Raw genomic sequence first — 18,293 nt, 5'->3', positions numbered from 1 at the left:
GAGGTCAGTATTGCTAGATGTACAAATTTCTAAGAAAAGCCGGCAATCAAATATTTACAGGACATATCACAGTTTTAACACATTGGCTTAAAAGAAAAACTGTGAGCAAAAAAACAAAACAAAACACCAAACACACTGTGTGAATCTTAACAGAGACCACAAGAGTATTTAAACCCTTTGAAGTGGTCTTTGTAAGGCTGACAAAGCTGAATCCATACTTTAGGAAGTTAAGTTTTATGCCAGCCTGTTTCAATATTTCAGGCGGAAGCACAAGCATATTCACATCCAGTTACCAAAGAATTGCGTTCAGAAGCCTGGTGACAATGACTTATATATAATAATTTTATAATCTTCTAATATGTTCCCTATATTCAACTCTCCCAGGTGAACTACAACGGCACAGCCTAGTCAGTTCATGTATTAGCATGTCTTCATTTCAAGTGTTATTATTCCTTCTTTTTTACTTTTACCACTGTTATTGTTACAATTTTCTACTACATTTCCCATAATTCTTCACTACATTCATTCCACCCAGCCAGCTCATTTTTCACCCTCCCTAGAATCTGACAAGCCACAGAAATACCTGATTTCAAAAGAGATGCTTGCATTCTATACTGATGTCATCTAGGAGTATAAGTGCCCATTGTCACACTGCAGAGTGGAGAAAGGTAAGAGAAATCCTTGTAGGTCTTTATATTCTGATCTTTTAAAATATTTTGAAGAGACATATATTTTATTTTTCAACCAATGTCTTAGTTACTCATTTTCGTTTCATCTGTGCAAATCAAAATGCAGTAAATTTTTTGAATGATAAACGTGGAGTGTGTACTAAAAATGTGATACCAATAAGATTGCGAGGAATAATTGAAGGAAGTCTTCCATAAGACTGACAATGACTCTGACTCCAGCAGCATGGGTTTGAATATAAATCTTGCACAAATAAATGAACTACAAAGAAAAAATTAAGTTGTTATCCTGCCTGATTGCTATGCCATTATAGCAATGTAAAGACAAATAGATTCATTTAACTTAGGATAGAGGCTTAATTTTTTCATAATTGTCATTATAAAGCTCATATTAAGTTTTTGTTATCAAATCATTTCATGATATGAAATCTTTTCAAATCTTGCAAGTAGGGAATCAACATTTAAGACAAAAAAAGTACATAAATAAACTGAACTGGCTGAAGCAAAATTTAGTTACTTAGGTTGTAACAGGATTTTCTTTTTAACTGAAATGAGAGTATAATCAGATAATTTTATTGTCTAACTAGTGGAGATTATGATTCTGAATTAAATGTATGCATTTAAAGGTTATGTTTGACTATTTACTGGCTGGGATTGATATAAAAGTGGTATATTACAATATGCCATGTATGTGGTTAAACCAGTTGTAAATCATTAAATTTTTATTTAGTAATTAGCAGTGTTCTCATAAAAAGAATGAGATACATGCATCATTTATTTTTAAAACAGCTTTGAATAATTAGAATCATATGCAATTTGATCTAATAAGTTACTAATTAAATATAAATACTTAATGTGTACCAGAGAGTTGCGCTTTGATATTGCACAATTGTCCATTGTGTGGTCATTACCTTAACTGTCCCTTCATCCAAAGCATGGGGGAGTAATTCGTAAAATACACTCAGAGAAAAGAGAATATTAAGAAACAATGAGAGCCACAAGAAAGTCCTACATTGGTCAATAGTGTTACACGACTTCAGGCAAGTATAAATATCTAATTTGTGCTCTAACTCCTGTCCAAGCTTCCACTCTGTGCTTTTGAAGATGTATGTAATTAATAAATAGCCCCAAACAGTCAGGAAAAGGAAAAGGGGAGCAGCTTAGGTGCCTAGATTATTGAAAAATTGAACACTTTAAATAGAGTAGTTCTAGGAATCTAAGAGTTGGGTTTTCTAACTTTCAATTAGAAAGTTTTATTTTATATAAAGATTCTCATCTTTGACAAGAGATCAAAGTTATATATTCTTATTATTCTTTCCTAATTTAGCTTCAATGTGCCATCAGATGAAATCTTATCACTTTATTCAGAATCTATCACTTTATTCTGCTCAAGAATTTAGCACTTTCCACAACATTAAATCCAACCTTATACATTTTCAAGGCCTTCACATACTACCTTTGCTACTTTTAGAATAATGGTAAAAGTGAAAACAATAAAAGCTAATATTTTCCCTACGCATTGTGCTAACTGTATTGCATTATCTCATTTAATTCATGAAAATAAAAAAGGGGGGGGGAGGGGAAGAGAGAGAAAGAAAACAGGCTGTGAGAGGTAACCTAACTGGGCTTCAGTCTTACTGTGCCTGTGTTGCAAAGCTGAGCCAAATCCAAGTTATATGATTCAGAACCATTGTTCTTAACCTTCCACTGTATGCTACAAACTTCACACTATTGCAACACTCTTCAAAATGTCATCTCCACTCTCTTTCCATGAATCAGACCAGACACTTTCATGTATTTAATATTGACCTACTCTTTTCTCAGTGCCTTATTTTCATGCTGTTTCCTCTCTTCAAGTGTGTCCTTCCTCAGCCAAATACCCCTCCTCTTTCAAGGTGTGTGTCACATGTCTTCTCCCCCATAGCTTTCCACTTCAAATGCCTACCTCAGATCTGAAATTTAAGTACATTTCCATGTGCCTAGTGTAGATACAAAGGTGATTATCTCTCAATAAATATATTTCCTGAAAGCATTAATAGTAAAGACCATTATAGTAGTCATTATACAATTAAGAGTGTTGTCATACACATTTGATTCCTTGTTACAAAAGATAGGTTTACTGCCAGACATATATCCTGTGCCAGATTTTTCATCATCAACATTTTCAAAAAAATTCATTCCCATTTGGACGTCCTTTAGTCTGTGTCCAATTTTTCTCGTAAGAGCTTCCAAATTTAATTTTAACTTCAAGTGCTGCTGCCCAACACAAGCAATACAGAGCCAGAGCAGGAATTTTCCTTACAGAGAAACAGGATCCATTTAATTGAAGGCAAAGAAGGGCACTATTGTGAGGTTGCACCCATCCGAAGGAATGGCGGCCCCACACCTCTTCTGGCTTGTCCTCTCTCGTGTTCCTGCTCCCTTTACCCTTAGATGGTTCATACATTTGGGACAAGACCTGGCTTGACCATGATACAAAGAAGAGCTCTTCATGGGAAGCTGGTGGATTCAGCTAAGTTTATTGCATTTTTGTCTCTCTGATACACAGCGGGGCCTTGACTAACGAGTTTAATTCGTTCAGAGACCGAGCTGGTTAAGGAGCTCGTTAAGGAGCTCGTTAACTCAAATTACTCTATCAACTCAGCGCAAAAAATCGGCGGAGAGACAGCTGGTATCTCAAAATACTGGTTAGTCAGGACACTTGTAAGTCAAGGCCCCACTGTATTATTGGCAGGGCATGATGACTGCTAAGTTGTCAGGCTGGTGCGGGGAGGAAGGCTGCTCTGGCCCTTCGGCTGGCCTGATTTGGAAGAATGACTACCATTTCTAGCTAGGCAACCTCAGGCATGTAGATATTATTACTCCAAGGATATCAATTTAGATTCATTGCATAATTGCACTTACAGAAAAGGCAGGACGTTATGGTTACTGAAAGGACTCTGGAGCCAGACTGCTTAGGTTCAAGTCCCAGCTTTGATATTTACAAACTGTATGACCTTGAATCACTTATTTGACTTAATATCTCAGTTTTTTCCAACTATAAAGCGGAGATTATAATAAGACCTGCCTTATATGCTTTTCTTATGGAAATTAAAATGATTTAAGATATGTTAAACATGTAGAACAATGATAGCTCTCAACAGTGTTACTTATTATTGTTTTATATTTGTAAAGTAAGTAAATAAATTTTTTAAATAATACATTTTCTGTGTAATACAATGTTTTTCTTGTCTCCTTCCTCCTCAAGACTGACACTTCTTGAGGGCAGAGAGCAGGTAATACTCATCTTTGTATATCCTCAGTACTTTCCAGGAGGATATTACATTGTATGCCTACAATGACTACTTGCTGAATGAAAGAAAGTTGTGGTAACTAAAGATAGGGAGTAAATGAAGTAGAGTTTAAGAGTTGTAAGACAGCCATAGCCAGTTTGGCTCAGTGGATAGAGCATCAACCAGAGGACTGATGGGTACTGGGTTCAATTCAGGTCAAAGGCACATGCCTGGGTTGTGGGCTTGATCCCCAGTAGGGGAGCTGCAGGAGGCAGCTGATCAATGATTATCTCTCATCATTGATGTTTGTATCTCTCTTCCCTCTCACTTCCTCCCTGAAATCAATAAAAATAAAAATAACTGAAAAAGAGTTGTAAGACAAACTGAACCACCAAGCAAAATAGAGACAGACAGAGAGAGCAAGCAAGCTCAGGGGAGCAGGAGGTTTTTTGTTTGCGTGTGTTTTTTTTTTAGTGTGTGTGTGTGTGTGTGTGTGTGTGTGTAGTGGCGGGAGCAGGGAGATTAAGCAAAAAAGAAAAAAGAGAGGGAACTCATAGGTAATTGCAGAGAAGGGGTGGTGGAAGTGAAGAGAGCATAGAGGAGATAGTGATGGAAAAAATAAAATAAAATAATAAAATAAAATAAAATAAAATAAATAAAATAGAATAGTTGTAAGAGTCCAAAATGTTTAAGAGTAATGTGACTATTATATTGGTAGGTTTGTCCTCATCAATGTTGAAATCACGCTCATAGTGATAGCAATATTCAAATAGGAGAGAAGAATTGTGAAACACTTGTCAAATTTCTCAGGAGAGGAAAAAGTATGTACCAAAATCACAAAAAACAACAATAAAACATTGGCATGGAGATTTACTGTAGACTGCTGGCATAACCACACATAAAGAGCTTCCCATGAAGAGGACGTTACGTTGTCTGCTGATACTGGGAAAAATAGAGAAATGCCAACACCACACATGTGCTGTATAAAGTATCTATTTAAAATGACTACCTGCCCCTAATCTCCTCTTAAATGTCTTAAAGTAATCTTTAAAACAGAGTTCTTGATTTCTTTCATTTTCTCCCATCAAAATATGTGCAAGTCAACAACAACAATGTTAGGGGCTGAATTTTGTCTCCTAAAAGTTTGTATGTTGATGTCCTAATCCTCAGGATCTCAGAATCTAACTGTATTTGGAAGGAAATATTTAAGTTAAATTATAATTAGGGTTAGCTCCAATCCTATATGACTATTTCCTTATAAAAATAAAAAATTTGGATATAGAAAGATATAGTGGGAAGACTATGTGAAGATACAGGTGGTAGTGGAGAATAATGAAAATGGAAAGAATAGAGAGATTCTATTTTGATGTTGTAATCATATTTAGACTAAAACACAGATGTTTAAAACCTGATGTGATTAATCTATGTCCATGGTCAGCAGTTCACTCAAGTCCCAAAAAATGTTCTCAGAAAAAGTGCTCCTTCTAGCCCCAAGAGTTCTCAGCATAAATACTTGAAGAATTGACCAGTATTGAGGATGCTTCTCTCTGATGGAATCAACAGCAGCCTCTGCTGGTTTGGAGATCTCAGGCTTCCATGGTGAAACTGGGTTGCAATGAGGAGCAATTGGCCTCAAAAACACCCCTGCTGCTCAGGTGGTTTGAGGGAGAGTTCTGTAATACCAAGGCTCTCCTTCCTTAAAATGATTGGCAGAGGAACATTCTGAAGAAGAACCAACCAAGGTGCTATATAAAACAGAAAGCTCAAAGAGACACAAGGCAGTGATATACCTATGTTATAGTTCTGATGCCTTCCATACCTTCCAGACTGTTCTTGAGCTGCATGTTGAACTGAGTTACCCTCGATGGCAAAAGGAAATAATGGCATATAAATGAGATAGTCACAGAGACTGATGGTCACCTCAAGGAGAGATCAGGAAAACCTTCAGGAGCCTGATAGAAGCCAGTGATCATTCACCTGCTGTGTAGAGCTACCCATGCCAGTCACTGATGATAGCAACAACACCAACCAACCAACAGGGGAGGGGGTGTTATGCCAAAAACCAGTTAAGATAAGATGTGCCTGCCTCTCCCCTGCTCATCCTATATAATAAAGATAGAATATGCAAAATAACCCTTATGCCCTCACAAGATGGCTGCCTATGACCAGGCTGGCAGGGGTGTTAGTGAGTGACTACCAAACGACTGAGCAGCAGGCTGTGTGGGGTTACCATGCCGGCAAAAGGGCCATGAAGGGCAACCAGTCCAGACCGGGGGGGGGGGTGCATTTGGTGGCAACCAGGCCACCGGGGGGGCAGTTGGGGGCAATTAGGCTGGCAGGGGGGCAGTTAAGGGCAACCAGGCTGGCAGAGGGGGCCAGTTGGGGGTGACCAGGCCGGGGGGGGGGCAGTAAGGGGTGACCAGGCAGTCAAGCAGGTGAGCAATTACGAGCCAGCAGTCCAGGATTGTGAGAGAAATGTCCAACTGCCGGTTTAGGCCCAATCCCAGGAATCGGGCCTAAACCGGCAGTTGGACATCCCCCAAAGGGTCTCAGATTGGAGAGGGTGCAGGCTGGGCTGAGGGGGACCCCTCCGCCCCCCGCACAAATTTCATGCACCGGGCCTCAAGTTTCTTAATACTGATTTTCCTCAAGTTCAATTTATGCATAAAAATGTTTTTGATTAATGAAAATAGAAAGGAAAAAAATGATAATGGATACACCTGTGAACACAATTGACCTTTTACTCAATATTTCTATCCAAAGTCCAATGTTAACATTTTTGTTTAATATACCTTTTTAACTGCAAACTTCAATTTCTTAGGTTGAAATTTATAGCATAATTATTTCTTTGTTTTTAATGACTTTCAATATCTCCCCACACACACACACACACACACACACAACAATCCCTTCTATTTGTTATATAGAATGGAAATGCAGACATATAAATTAAAACCAGTTCCCCCCCGCCTCCCGGCCCCCAAGACAAATAACATGAATGTTCTAATTTGAAGAGAAGATCAAAGTATATATGGAAATAATTGGCAAATACAAAGTCTACTCTAAGATGTGATTTTAACATGAAGCTGTTAGGCAGCATCACAGAGAGAAATGCTGTCATCTATGATATCAGAAGATACTCACTCTAATCCCAGATGAGTTGACTATTTTCTACATAAATTTTGGCATGCATTATATCTTCTCTAGGCCTCAGATACTTAAAATAATAAGTTTGGACTAGGAAATACTTAGCATCCCTTCTCCATTTTAATCATCTATGACTACTTAGAGTTGGGGATGATGCTATATTGTCATTAACTGAAGGAAAGATAGAATAGCAAAGACTCTGAACTGAGAGTTGACTAGAATGTCAGAGGGCAACAAGGGCATATGTGAATGAATTGGAGAGGAAAGGTAAAAAGGAAATGTTAGTATTACCCAGTAGGGAAGTCCAAGGATATATGTCCAAGTAAGTACTTTGATTTTTACTCTGAAGCAGATGAAAAAAAAATATTGGAGGGTTTTTAGAAAAAGAGAAATTATTTCAGTCTAATTTTAAACAGTGATGCTGGCTATGTTGAGAAAGACTGAAGACAAAGGATGAATAAGGGAAACAAGAAAGATTTGCAATAGCTCAGGCAGGAAAAGGATTTGGACTAATGTGTGGTCCCAGAAATTAATGTGAACACTTTAGTGCCAGAATTTAGTGTACAATTTGAAGGTAAACCCAATAGTTGGTAGTGTTTTAGATGGGGGTGAGGTTGGGGGGTATGGAGCAAGGATGCCACCCAATGTTTAAGCCTATGAAACTAGAAAGACAGAGTTTTCTTGAGGTGCGATGGTGAGACTATTACAGCAAGTTTGGGATGGTTTAAGGATCAGAAATTCAATTTTAGACATATTAAGTTTTAGGTGATTGTATGTCATTCAAGTGGAGATATTAAATGAGCAGATGGACATGAGTTTAGAGTCAGGGAAGAGATCCAGTAAGGAAATATAAGCTTAGTGATGCTATTTAACGATAGAGAGTGGTTGCAATCACTGAGAAAGTGATTGTAGATGTAATGAGAATAGAATTAAGAGCGTATCTTTAGCTGACTATGAAGCTCATGTGACTTAAGGAGTAGCAAAACTATCAAAGGAAAATAAGAGTAAAAAACCAGAGATATAATAGCAAAACTAGATGAATATGGTAGCTTGCAAGCTTAGACTAAAAAGTGAGTAAAAAAAAATATTCTATCATTATATAGGGTCATATGCCCATGGTCAAATATATGGATGTATATGTGTGCAGGGATTTATATTTATGCAGAGACATTTTTATTTAATAAAATGAGATTATGCTATACCTAATCTTCTAAATCTTCTTTTAAAAATTAATTGATCATGGAAGAAATTTTTATATCATCTTTACTCATAAGATGTTTTTTTTTTTAAATTTTGTACTTTCCAGCATTATTAAAACAAAGTATCATGATGAACTTTTGTTTTAAAAAAAGCACAGTACAGTGAAATGTTGACTATTTAAATGTGAATATTTTTTTTTAATATATTTTATTGATTTTCCACAGAGAGGAAGGGAAAGAGATAGAGAGTTAGAAACATCGATGAGAGAGAAACATCGATCAGCTGCCTCCTGCACATCCCCCACTGGGGACGTGCCCGCAACCCAGGTACACGCCCTTGACCGGAATCGAACCTGGGACCTTTCAGTCCGCAGGCCGATGCTCTATCCACTGAGCCAAACCGGTTTCGGCTAAATGTGAATATTTAAAGTAACACTTGCTCCCTTCTATTTAGCTTAATTTGCAAAATTAAGAAACCAAAGAAAAACCAAACCAAGGAATAAAGGAGTAGAAACTGAAATAGGAATTTTTAGGGGTGAAAATAGGCAGGCTTATGGAATTTTTTAAATTAAGGGGTCCATGGAAAAAACACAAGGCTACAGAGTTGCAAAAGAGTACATTTCCATAAGACAAGGAAATTCTGGGAGGCAGAAGTTACATCTCCATAACACAAGAGAAAGGCAGAAGTTACATTTCCATAACTTAAGGGAACTGGGAGTAGCCAAAGGTCTATATTTACAAAATAAAAAAGAGGCCTCACATGTCCCATGTGAGGTTTGACCTTTGAGCTCAGGAGTTGCTATGGTGACCAAATCTAAGAGAATAATGGACAATCAGAGGGAATATGGAGGGACAAAAACTGCAGCCTTTATAAACTAGGGAAAAAGGAACACCGTGAGATTCTTTCCCCCTCCCCACGTGGGAGTCTGCTTATTCTTTCATAAATTTCCACCTTTTCTGTATCATCTTCTGTCCATGGTTTCATTCTTTGACTCCTATAGACAAAGAATCCAGCGAAGTCATCCTGCCCAGGCAAACACTGTGTGTTCCAGTCCAAAAATCCCATATCAAAACAAAACAAAAAAAAAATCAAATTCTTTTTGTTTCTAACTATTGCAATTCATACATTTCAATGGATCTGATTCTTTTTTATTAGAAGGAGCTAGCTTTGAATAGAATAGAAATTTTATGAAATAAAATTAAGAAACAGCTCACATTTTCTGCTTCTTCTTACTGTGTTTCTAAGATTCTAACATCTGTCTGTTTCATAAAGACAAAGTCACCTGTGTGGGAGCTCCTAGATTTTCATTAGATAGGAGAGACAGAAAATAAATTAACAGCAGTTACAATGTGTTACAATTAGCACTTTAAGGCAGCAACAATATGGTGCATTATTTCACTCCATCTGGAAAACATTGAATGAGTTGAAAGCGTTCTGTAGAAGATATGAGTCAAGTGTCCCTGAAATACTCTTCTCAATGCTCCCAGATTTCTCCCAAATGAGGGCACTTTTAAAAAGTAAATTAGCTATATCACAGGATATTTCATCTACTAAACCATAAGTGAAAATCAAATAAGTAGTTATTGAACATTGGCTGCATACCAGAAACTGTGGTGGGCAGTTTATACTTTCTATAATGTTTCAGATCACTCACTGGTGTTCAGAGTGGAATTTATAGAAATAATCAATCAAAGGAATCTTGTCGAAAAGAATAACAAAATTGTTATAGTGCATACTTTAAGGACTTTGTTAATTGAAAATAAGTACACTGGCAAACACAATTTGTCAATCAATAGTTCTTATGACCTAAGTGTTATAACATATTAGACATGCCATTTTAAAATTTATGAGTAGTTACAATAAATGTAAAAACAACCTTCAGAATGCTTGTATGAAACTTTTACTGAATAAAAGTAACAGAGGTGGGCAAAAGTAGTCCTTTTGCCTTCCTCAACTACTCTATTAAATGCCATTGCATTTTTTCATCCATATTGTTAATTTTGAAAAATCAGCTGGATTGAAGTTGATTTCATGTGAAACAGTGCTTCCTGGTGAAATAGGAATTTTAGGGGATAGCAGCAGGTTTAGGGAATTTTTAGAATTGGGGGTCCATGGAAGAAACACAGGCTACCAACTGGGAGAATGTGCATTTCCGTAACACAAGGGAGACAGGTGCAAGGGAGGAGGGGAGGGCACTAAAGAATTGGGGGAGTGTGGGTCTCCGATCGAGACACACAGAGAGAGAGAGGGAGAGAGAGAGAGAGATTCTTTGTTCACTTGGTATTTTAACTAGGAACTTTTTCAAAATACTCAATCAGCTTTCCAAGCTTTTGCAGGCTTCTGATGGGTCTACACCCTAACCAATGATTCCTTTCTCAGGTTAGAGTCTAACCATTAGACTGACAGGCCTCTATGGTCAAGCTCCTGCCCCTTCACCAGGTTGACTTCTAATGTGCATGTGCTTATTCTCCCTTTTGTTCTACCCCTTCCCCCAGTGAACTGTGGGAACGGAGTGGGGGTTCTCTGGGGAGCAGTGCAAAGCTGTAACTTCCTGGTGAATCAAGCTTGCCTCTGCTTCCCAGCTGACCATGCTGACCATGTCTGACTCCCTTTTGCTTGCTTCTCAGTAATATTTAGCCAACTATGGTAACAAGACCAGGCATGTAGTTTTGGCTCTACTACTAATTACTCTTGTCTTTCAGGTTCCTATGCTCTCTGTTCCCCTCTTTGCAAAATGAAAGCAAACCAAGGCTATGTGCTCACAGGAGAACAAGGCAATGGGATGCTGGGATGCACCTTCTAGATCAGAAACCCATTCATTTAGAGGATCCCTTTGTGGGTAAGTACAGGATGTTTCCTTTGGTAGGCTTGAAATTAAGAGAGGAAATTGCCAGGATATGTGAGCTTTGTTTCTATTTTTAAGAATTATAATTATCCTTTGTAGATTTTCTTTTTCTTTCTTTTCCTACAGAGATGATTTCTCTTTAAATTTGTTCTGTCTCTTCTGAGGATTTATATTTGTTTTCTGATTATACTTTTCCAATATTTAGGGTAAAACTTATTTTAGTTTTCCTTCTTTTTCTTTTCCTTTATATTTTTGTCTTTTCCTTAGACTGTCTCTGAATAGATTTTCTGCAGCATCAATTATGCTCTTTAACAATAATTACTTGCTTTATTATATTATTTTTGGAAATGAGTGGAATTTTTTAAAGTAAGTTTTATGTGTATATCTCATACATTATAACAAACATTAGTTGAATGACTGACTTTCAACCCTGTCACATCTTGTTGACTCATGTTTCTTTTTTATAGATGTCAATTTTATTTGTATCTTGCTGAGAACATGAAATTGATGTTTGAATTGATGTTATAAATGTCCTCTTTCTTTCTGAAAACAATTTCCAAAATTAGGCTCTTGCTTTCATGCTTCATGATAGTTCTTGCCTTTTCTAATGCTTCATTTTATTTGTTTGCTTGTTTACTTTGTTGAATATTCATGTATCCTAAGCTGGGGCATGATGAGTCTGGGCTTAGCCTTAGGTGGATATCAACTGTCCTAACCTTCACTGTGTGCTTGTTCTCCTCTAGGTTACTATAAAAGTCCCCACAGGGATCTAGACCAGGAGGTCAGGTTGATGCACAAGGATCCTAACTCACTCTGTGATATCCCGTAGAGATGAATTGAATGTTGGGCTGGTGGACTGAGGCTCACTTTCCTGCAAGTTCTCTGATTTGGGAGTGTCCATGTGCTTTTCTCAGCCTCTGGAGAATCAATGTTGTGGATGGACCAGTCCTTGTGGCTCTTATTATGATTGCAAGATGCCCTTAGCAATGACAATCAGGAAACTTTGAGAGACAAAGTTTATTACATATAAAACCTGGAAATTACATGGCACATATGTGGTCATACAGCAAGGTTACAGGGAGAGAAAGAGAAAGAATGAGATAGTCCTGAGATTCTACTTTTGTTGAGGTCAAGGGTGGGTTATTGTTGCAGGCTCATTCTTTTTTATGGCCTGGTTCTATTTTCATTGAGGTCAAAGGAGTCTAGGATTTTGCAGGCTCATTCTCTCTATTTATTTTTTAATATGTTCGTATTGATTTTTAGAGATAGAGGAAGGGAGAGGGATAGAGAGATAGAAACATCAAATCAGCTGCCTCTTGCATGCCCCCTATCAGGGATCGAGCCCAAAACCTGGGCATGTACCCGACCAGGAATTGAACTGGTGACCTCATGGTTCATAGTTCCTGGGTGGACGCTCAACCTCTGAGCCACGCTGGCTGGGCTGCAGGCTCATTCTTTATTGGTGAATTTAAAACATAAGACTGGGAATTTAAAATGAAGAAGAGAGCCCTAGCCGGTTTGGCTCAGTGGATAGAGCATTGGCCTGTGGACTGAAGGGTCCCAGGTTTCATTCTGGTCAAGGGCACATGCCCAGGTTGCAGGCTCCATCCCCAGTGGGGGGTATGTAGGAGGCAGCCAATCAATGATTCTCTCTGATCATTGATGTTTCTATCTCTCTCTCCCTCTCCCTTCCTCTCTGAAATCAATAAAAATACATTTAAAAAAATAATAATAAAATGAAGAAGATAAAAGAACAATTGGCCCAAATGGTCACTTATCCAAACCTCTAAAACAAAGCAGTGAGGAGTACTGGCCCTCTTTACTTGTGTGGCTGGCAATGTGGCCTCCTGAAGTGGATGCCTCAGCCATCAAAGCTGGCACTTGATTACAAAAAAGAAAACCCAGCTTTCAGGGTTTATACTTTATTTTTGCACTAAGAATAATAACGTGAAACACTACACCTCAGAGCATGCAGTGCTTCTGGTGCTCTTCTTATCTTTCTTTTCTGACACGTTTTTCCTTTGGTCACTTAGCATCACACGTTACAATAAGCTGCTGTGTCACATCCTAGTTCCTGCCATGTCAACTACTGGGTGTTGTATCATTGAAAGGATCCATACAGAAAAAACACTAATAAGAGTGGAGTGGGGCCCTAACCGGTTTGGCTCAGTGGATAGAGCGTCGGCCTGTGGACTGAAGGGTCTCGGGTTTGATTCCGGTCAAGAGCATGTACCTGGGTTGCCGGCACATCCCCAGTAGGGAGTGTGCAGGAGGCAGCTGATCGATGTTTCTCTCTCATCGATGTTTCTAACTCTATCTCTATCCCTTTCTCTCTGTAAAAAAATCAATAAAATATATATATATATTTTAAAAGAGTGGAGTGGGGCCACTGACTCTGTCACCAAAGATAGTGGCCCAGTATTGGGGCGTATGAATGGCAATTTTGTGTATCATGGGGTTAGAGGGGAGCAGCAGGATAGTGCTGAGATCAGTGTCTTTTTCAAGCTCTCTTTTTAAAAAATGGGGAGATAGGGGAACGTAGGGAAAAGGTGTTTCTCTGTAGTGCTCTAATTCAGTGTGGAGGGGTGGTGGGTATTTTAAGGATGCGTTTCTCAACACATCACCAAGGAAAGGCACCAAGTGGGAATGGCCCTGGACTTTAACAAATAGGTCTCTTTTACTTTTAGTTTACTCTGCCATTTTCAGTTTTTGACATCTAGACTTTTTGAATATTTTCATGGATATTTATTGTGAAGTTGAGAAGAGGCACATCACTCACTGCGGAATATCTACATGTGAAGAAAAGAGCTTTTGAAGCTCATTTAAAATCAAAGCCACTATTTCAGATTGCTAGTTATATACTCCCATATTTCCTCTAAGCCTTCTGTGACAGTTATTAGATTGAACTGTAAAAATTTGAGAGTATATTGAAAACACATAAAAAAGCACTTTCATAGAGAAATGCAAAGTCATAGTAATAATAGATCCAGAGTCTCAACTTTTATTATTAGTCTACTTTTAAGTTCTTCCAGCTCTATAAAATTTAAAAAGCATGACAATCAGAGAAATTACCTATTTACATTTTTAAGAAATAATTTCCAAATTTTTATATATTTACATTATATTTTGTATCCAATTGTACATAAAGGCTTATATTAATTATAAATAAATATATAAATAGACGACTTAGGGAAGAACTTTGAACTTGAAATCAAGAATTTTTCAGCTCCATCAACAACTACATTGCATATTAATCTTTAATCATGAAATGATAGAATTTTAAAACCCCCTTAAAAATCAATTGGATGTACCACAGGTTTTTAATCCACTCATCTGCTGATGGGCACTTAGGTTGTTTCCAAATCTTAGCTATTTAAGTTGTGCTGCTATGAACATAGGGATGCATATATCCTTTCTGATTGGTGTTTCTGGTTTCTTGGGATATATTCCTAGAAGTGGGATTACTGGGTCAAATGGGAGTTCCATTTTTAACTTTTTGAAGAAACTCCATACTGTCTTCCACAGTGGCTGCACCAGTCTGCATTCCCACCAGCAGTGCATAAGGGTTCCTTTTACTCCACATCCTCGCCAGCACTTGTCATTTGTTGATTTGTTGATGATTGTCATTCTAGCAGATGTGAGTGGTACCTCATTGTTGTTTTGATTTGCATTTCTCAGATGATTAGTGACTTTGAGCATGTTTTCATATCTCTCTTGGCTGTCTGTATGCCCTCTTTAGGAAGGTATCTATTTAGGTCCTTTGCCCATTTGTTTATTGGATTGTTTATCTTCCTTTTGTTAAGTTGTATGAGTTCCCTATACATTTTGGAGATTAAACCCTTATTGGAGATAACATTGGCAAATATATTTTCCCATGCAGTGGGCTTTCTTGTTCTTTGGTTGATGGGTTTTTTCGCTATGCAGAAGCTTTTGATTTTGATGTAGTCCCATTTGTTTATTTTCTCCTTAGTCTCCATTGCCCTAGGAGCTGTGGTACATCTACACAATAGAATACTATGCCGCTATAAAAAAAAAAAAAGGAACTTTTACCAGTTGCAACAGCATGGATGGAACTGGAGATCATTATGCTAAGCGAAATAAGCCAGTTGGAGAAAGATAAATATCACATGATCTCACTCATATGTGGGATATAATGATCAACATAATTTGATGAACAAAAACAGATCCAGAGACAAATGGCAGGGGAGGTGGGGGGAGGTTATAGAGCAACCAAAGGATTTGTATGCAGGCATAACAGCATAACCAAAGGGCATAGACACTGGGGAGCTGGGTGCTTGCCTGGGGTGGAAATGGCTGGGGTGTGGAAAGTTAATCAGGGAAAAAGGAGACATATGTAAAACTTTAGACAATAAATAAAAAAATTAAAAAAGAATCAATTGGAAGGATGATTCAATGGACTATAAGCTGCATCTGCTTTTGATAAATTTAAAAGTGTGATGCCCCTTACAGAATATAATAATCCTTCCATAGACATTTGCCACTTTTTATTGATAATCACTGGAAATTGTTTTCCTGTTCAAATTGATGTGAGGGCCATCAAGTTTTAATATACATAATTTATCTTTGTAACTATAAGAACATATTATTAAATATGCAATATAAAACTATAGCCTACAAATTTTGGCCTTCCATCCCCTTAGTTAAAAATAAATTATTTAGATTAACCTCTTGATTTTAGACAGAGTAAAATCTTAGAGAACTATACTATCTTGTCACAGGTTGCACTAATTGTAAATGGAAGACCCCAGGGCCCTGACTTAGCCTTTGCACAACATTATGCAGCCTAGCAAGACAGAGCCTCAAATTGATATCATTTGATCAGAACTCTACTCTTTTTTTTTAGTTTTCCTTTTTAGGACTGTATTGAGCTGCTCTGCTGCCCTTATCTTTTTTTATTCTTTTTAAATATATTTTATTGATTTTTTACAGAGAGGAAGGGAGAGAGATAGAGAGTTAGAAACATCAATGAGAGAGAAACATCGATCAGCTGCCTCCTGCACATCTCCTACTGGGGATGTGCCCGCAACCCAGGTACATGCCCTTAACCGGAATCGAACCCGGGACCTTTCAGTCCGCAGGGCGACGCTCTATGCACTGAGCCAAACCGGTTTCGGCTATTCTTAAGATCACAAAATGGTTGTTTCAACTCTAAGCCTGTCACTTAACCATAGTCATACATGAAGAAGAGAGAGTACTAAGAAGAGGTGATGTTTGCTTGGAATAAATCACCTATGTCTTAACAATCCAGAAATAGATTATATGGCCACTCCTATTTGTAAGGGAGTCAATTCCTTTTTTCCTATAAGCAGGACATTGACTTATTAAGCAAAATTCAATCCATTATGGGGCATCTTGTGTTTGGGAGATATTGAGTGATTATCAGTATCTGCTCCACATGTACACTTGCATTGCTTTTGATATGAATGAATATTTGTAGCTATAGTCAAGAGAGGTTAAATTAATAAGATACATTGCTTATGTCATCTTCAAAGAATAAAATAGCTTTTTTACCTTTTTTGCCCACTTTATAATTACTCATATAATCTTTTCCTTTTAAATTCAAGATTCTATTAATAATCATATTGATCTCTTCTCAAATATTAGTGGTTGACAAATAATATTCTGTAATGATAGAGATTTTGTATATTCTTATAAATTAGTCATGCTCTTCTAGGCCAAATGAGTGCCATATTTGAATCAACCTACTCATGCTAATGTTTACTTATTAAAGTTTTATGGATATCAGGCTGAACTTTATTATGTTGTAAGCTAGAAATGTATTTTTTCTCAACAAGATTATTATAGCAATATTAGGATATTTCAGTCTTCGAAAAAATCTTTTATTTTTGGCAATCTTCCTAAAATATTTTTTATTTTTTTTAATCAAATGATTGATAAAAGTAAATGTCAACAAGACATTGAGATATTATCTGGAAAGTATTTAGGCTTCAATAATTCTATATTTCTAAATAAATATATATTTATGCCTTAATGAACAATTAGTTTTAGGGTTATTATTAACATTTCATTGTAGAAGTTGAAATCCCTAATGAGTACGTGACTGAGCAGGTGAAAAAGTAAGATGAAATTATTTCCACAGACAAGGGTTCTTCTAAAAGAATGTTTTTAATAAATTAACAAGCATGGAAAAATGGCCAAGAAAAACCTCATAGAAGAGTTTCCTTGAGCACTATCTTAAAATAATTTTTCATTAAGAGTTATTCTTGTCCTTGTAATATCATGTATCTCATCAGCTCTCTAAGAGGTAGCAGGTAGAACTCCATGAAAGGGGAGCATAAGTAAAAATAATTAAACTTAAATTACTTTTTCATGAAAAACAATATATTTAAAAGTTATTGCTGTTCCTGGCCAAGGTCTGATGTTACAAAATTATAGAACTGGTTATGAAAATCTTGTATATTAAACTATGATGAATTATTGAACTGCACAGCATTTTACATGAAACTTTCTAAAATCTAGGAAACAAATAATCACTAATATTTCCAGATATTTAAAAAAAAAATTTTTGAAAGAGATGCCCAAAATAGTGTGGAGGGTGAGCTATAATTTACTAGAATAAACGTAATGAACTAACAGCTCAAATGGAAGGTCATGGGATCCTTCAATTCAATAATCACAGTGGAAGGAATTGTAGTAATCTTCACCAACACTAGAAGATTTGTACCCATATTGATAGACTGCACATGACCCATAGAATTTTGAATAAAAATAATTAAGTTAAAAAATAAAATTGGATTTCTAGAAGAGCAGTATTTTCTAAGGTTAGCAAAATATTTAAAAACACAGACTCGAGCCGAAACTGGTTTGGCTCAGTGGATAGAGCGTCGGCCTGCGGACTGAAAGGTCCCAGGTTCGATTCCGGTCAAGGGCATGTACCTTGGTTGCGGGCACATCCCCAGTGGGAGATGTGCAGGAGGCAGCTGATCGATGTTTCTCTCTCATCGATGTTTCTAACTCTCTATCTCTCTCTCTTCCTCTCTGTAAAAAATCAATAAAATATATTAAAAAAAATAAAAAATAAATAAAAAAAATAAAAGCACAGACTCGAAACTCTGTTTATACAAATTCAACTCTAGTTTCTTTTTTTTTTTACAAGCTGTC

General features: G+C 37.0%; 1 long non-coding RNA gene across 1 annotated transcript in view; it reads left to right on the top strand.

Annotated features, from left to right (window-relative positions):
• The first annotated feature begins 564 nt into the window (after positions 1-564).
• Positions 565-18,293, top strand: part of LOC118651514 — a 130,013-nt gene continuing 112,284 nt past the window's right edge. Inside the window, exons 1-2 of the long non-coding RNA XR_004966278.1 lie at positions 565-668; positions 11,008-11,144. This is a non-coding gene — a long non-coding RNA (uncharacterized LOC118651514). The remainder of the gene's footprint in view (positions 669-11,007; positions 11,145-18,293) is intronic.

This window comes from Myotis myotis, unplaced genomic scaffold (genome assembly GCF_014108235.1).
Source record: "Myotis myotis isolate mMyoMyo1 unplaced genomic scaffold, mMyoMyo1.p scaffold_m19_p_3, whole genome shotgun sequence".
In the NCBI taxonomy this organism is placed as follows: Eukaryota; Metazoa; Chordata; class Mammalia; order Chiroptera; family Vespertilionidae; genus Myotis; species Myotis myotis.
Note: the sequence above shows the minus strand (reverse complement) of the source record. Positions and strands in the feature narration are given on the sequence as shown.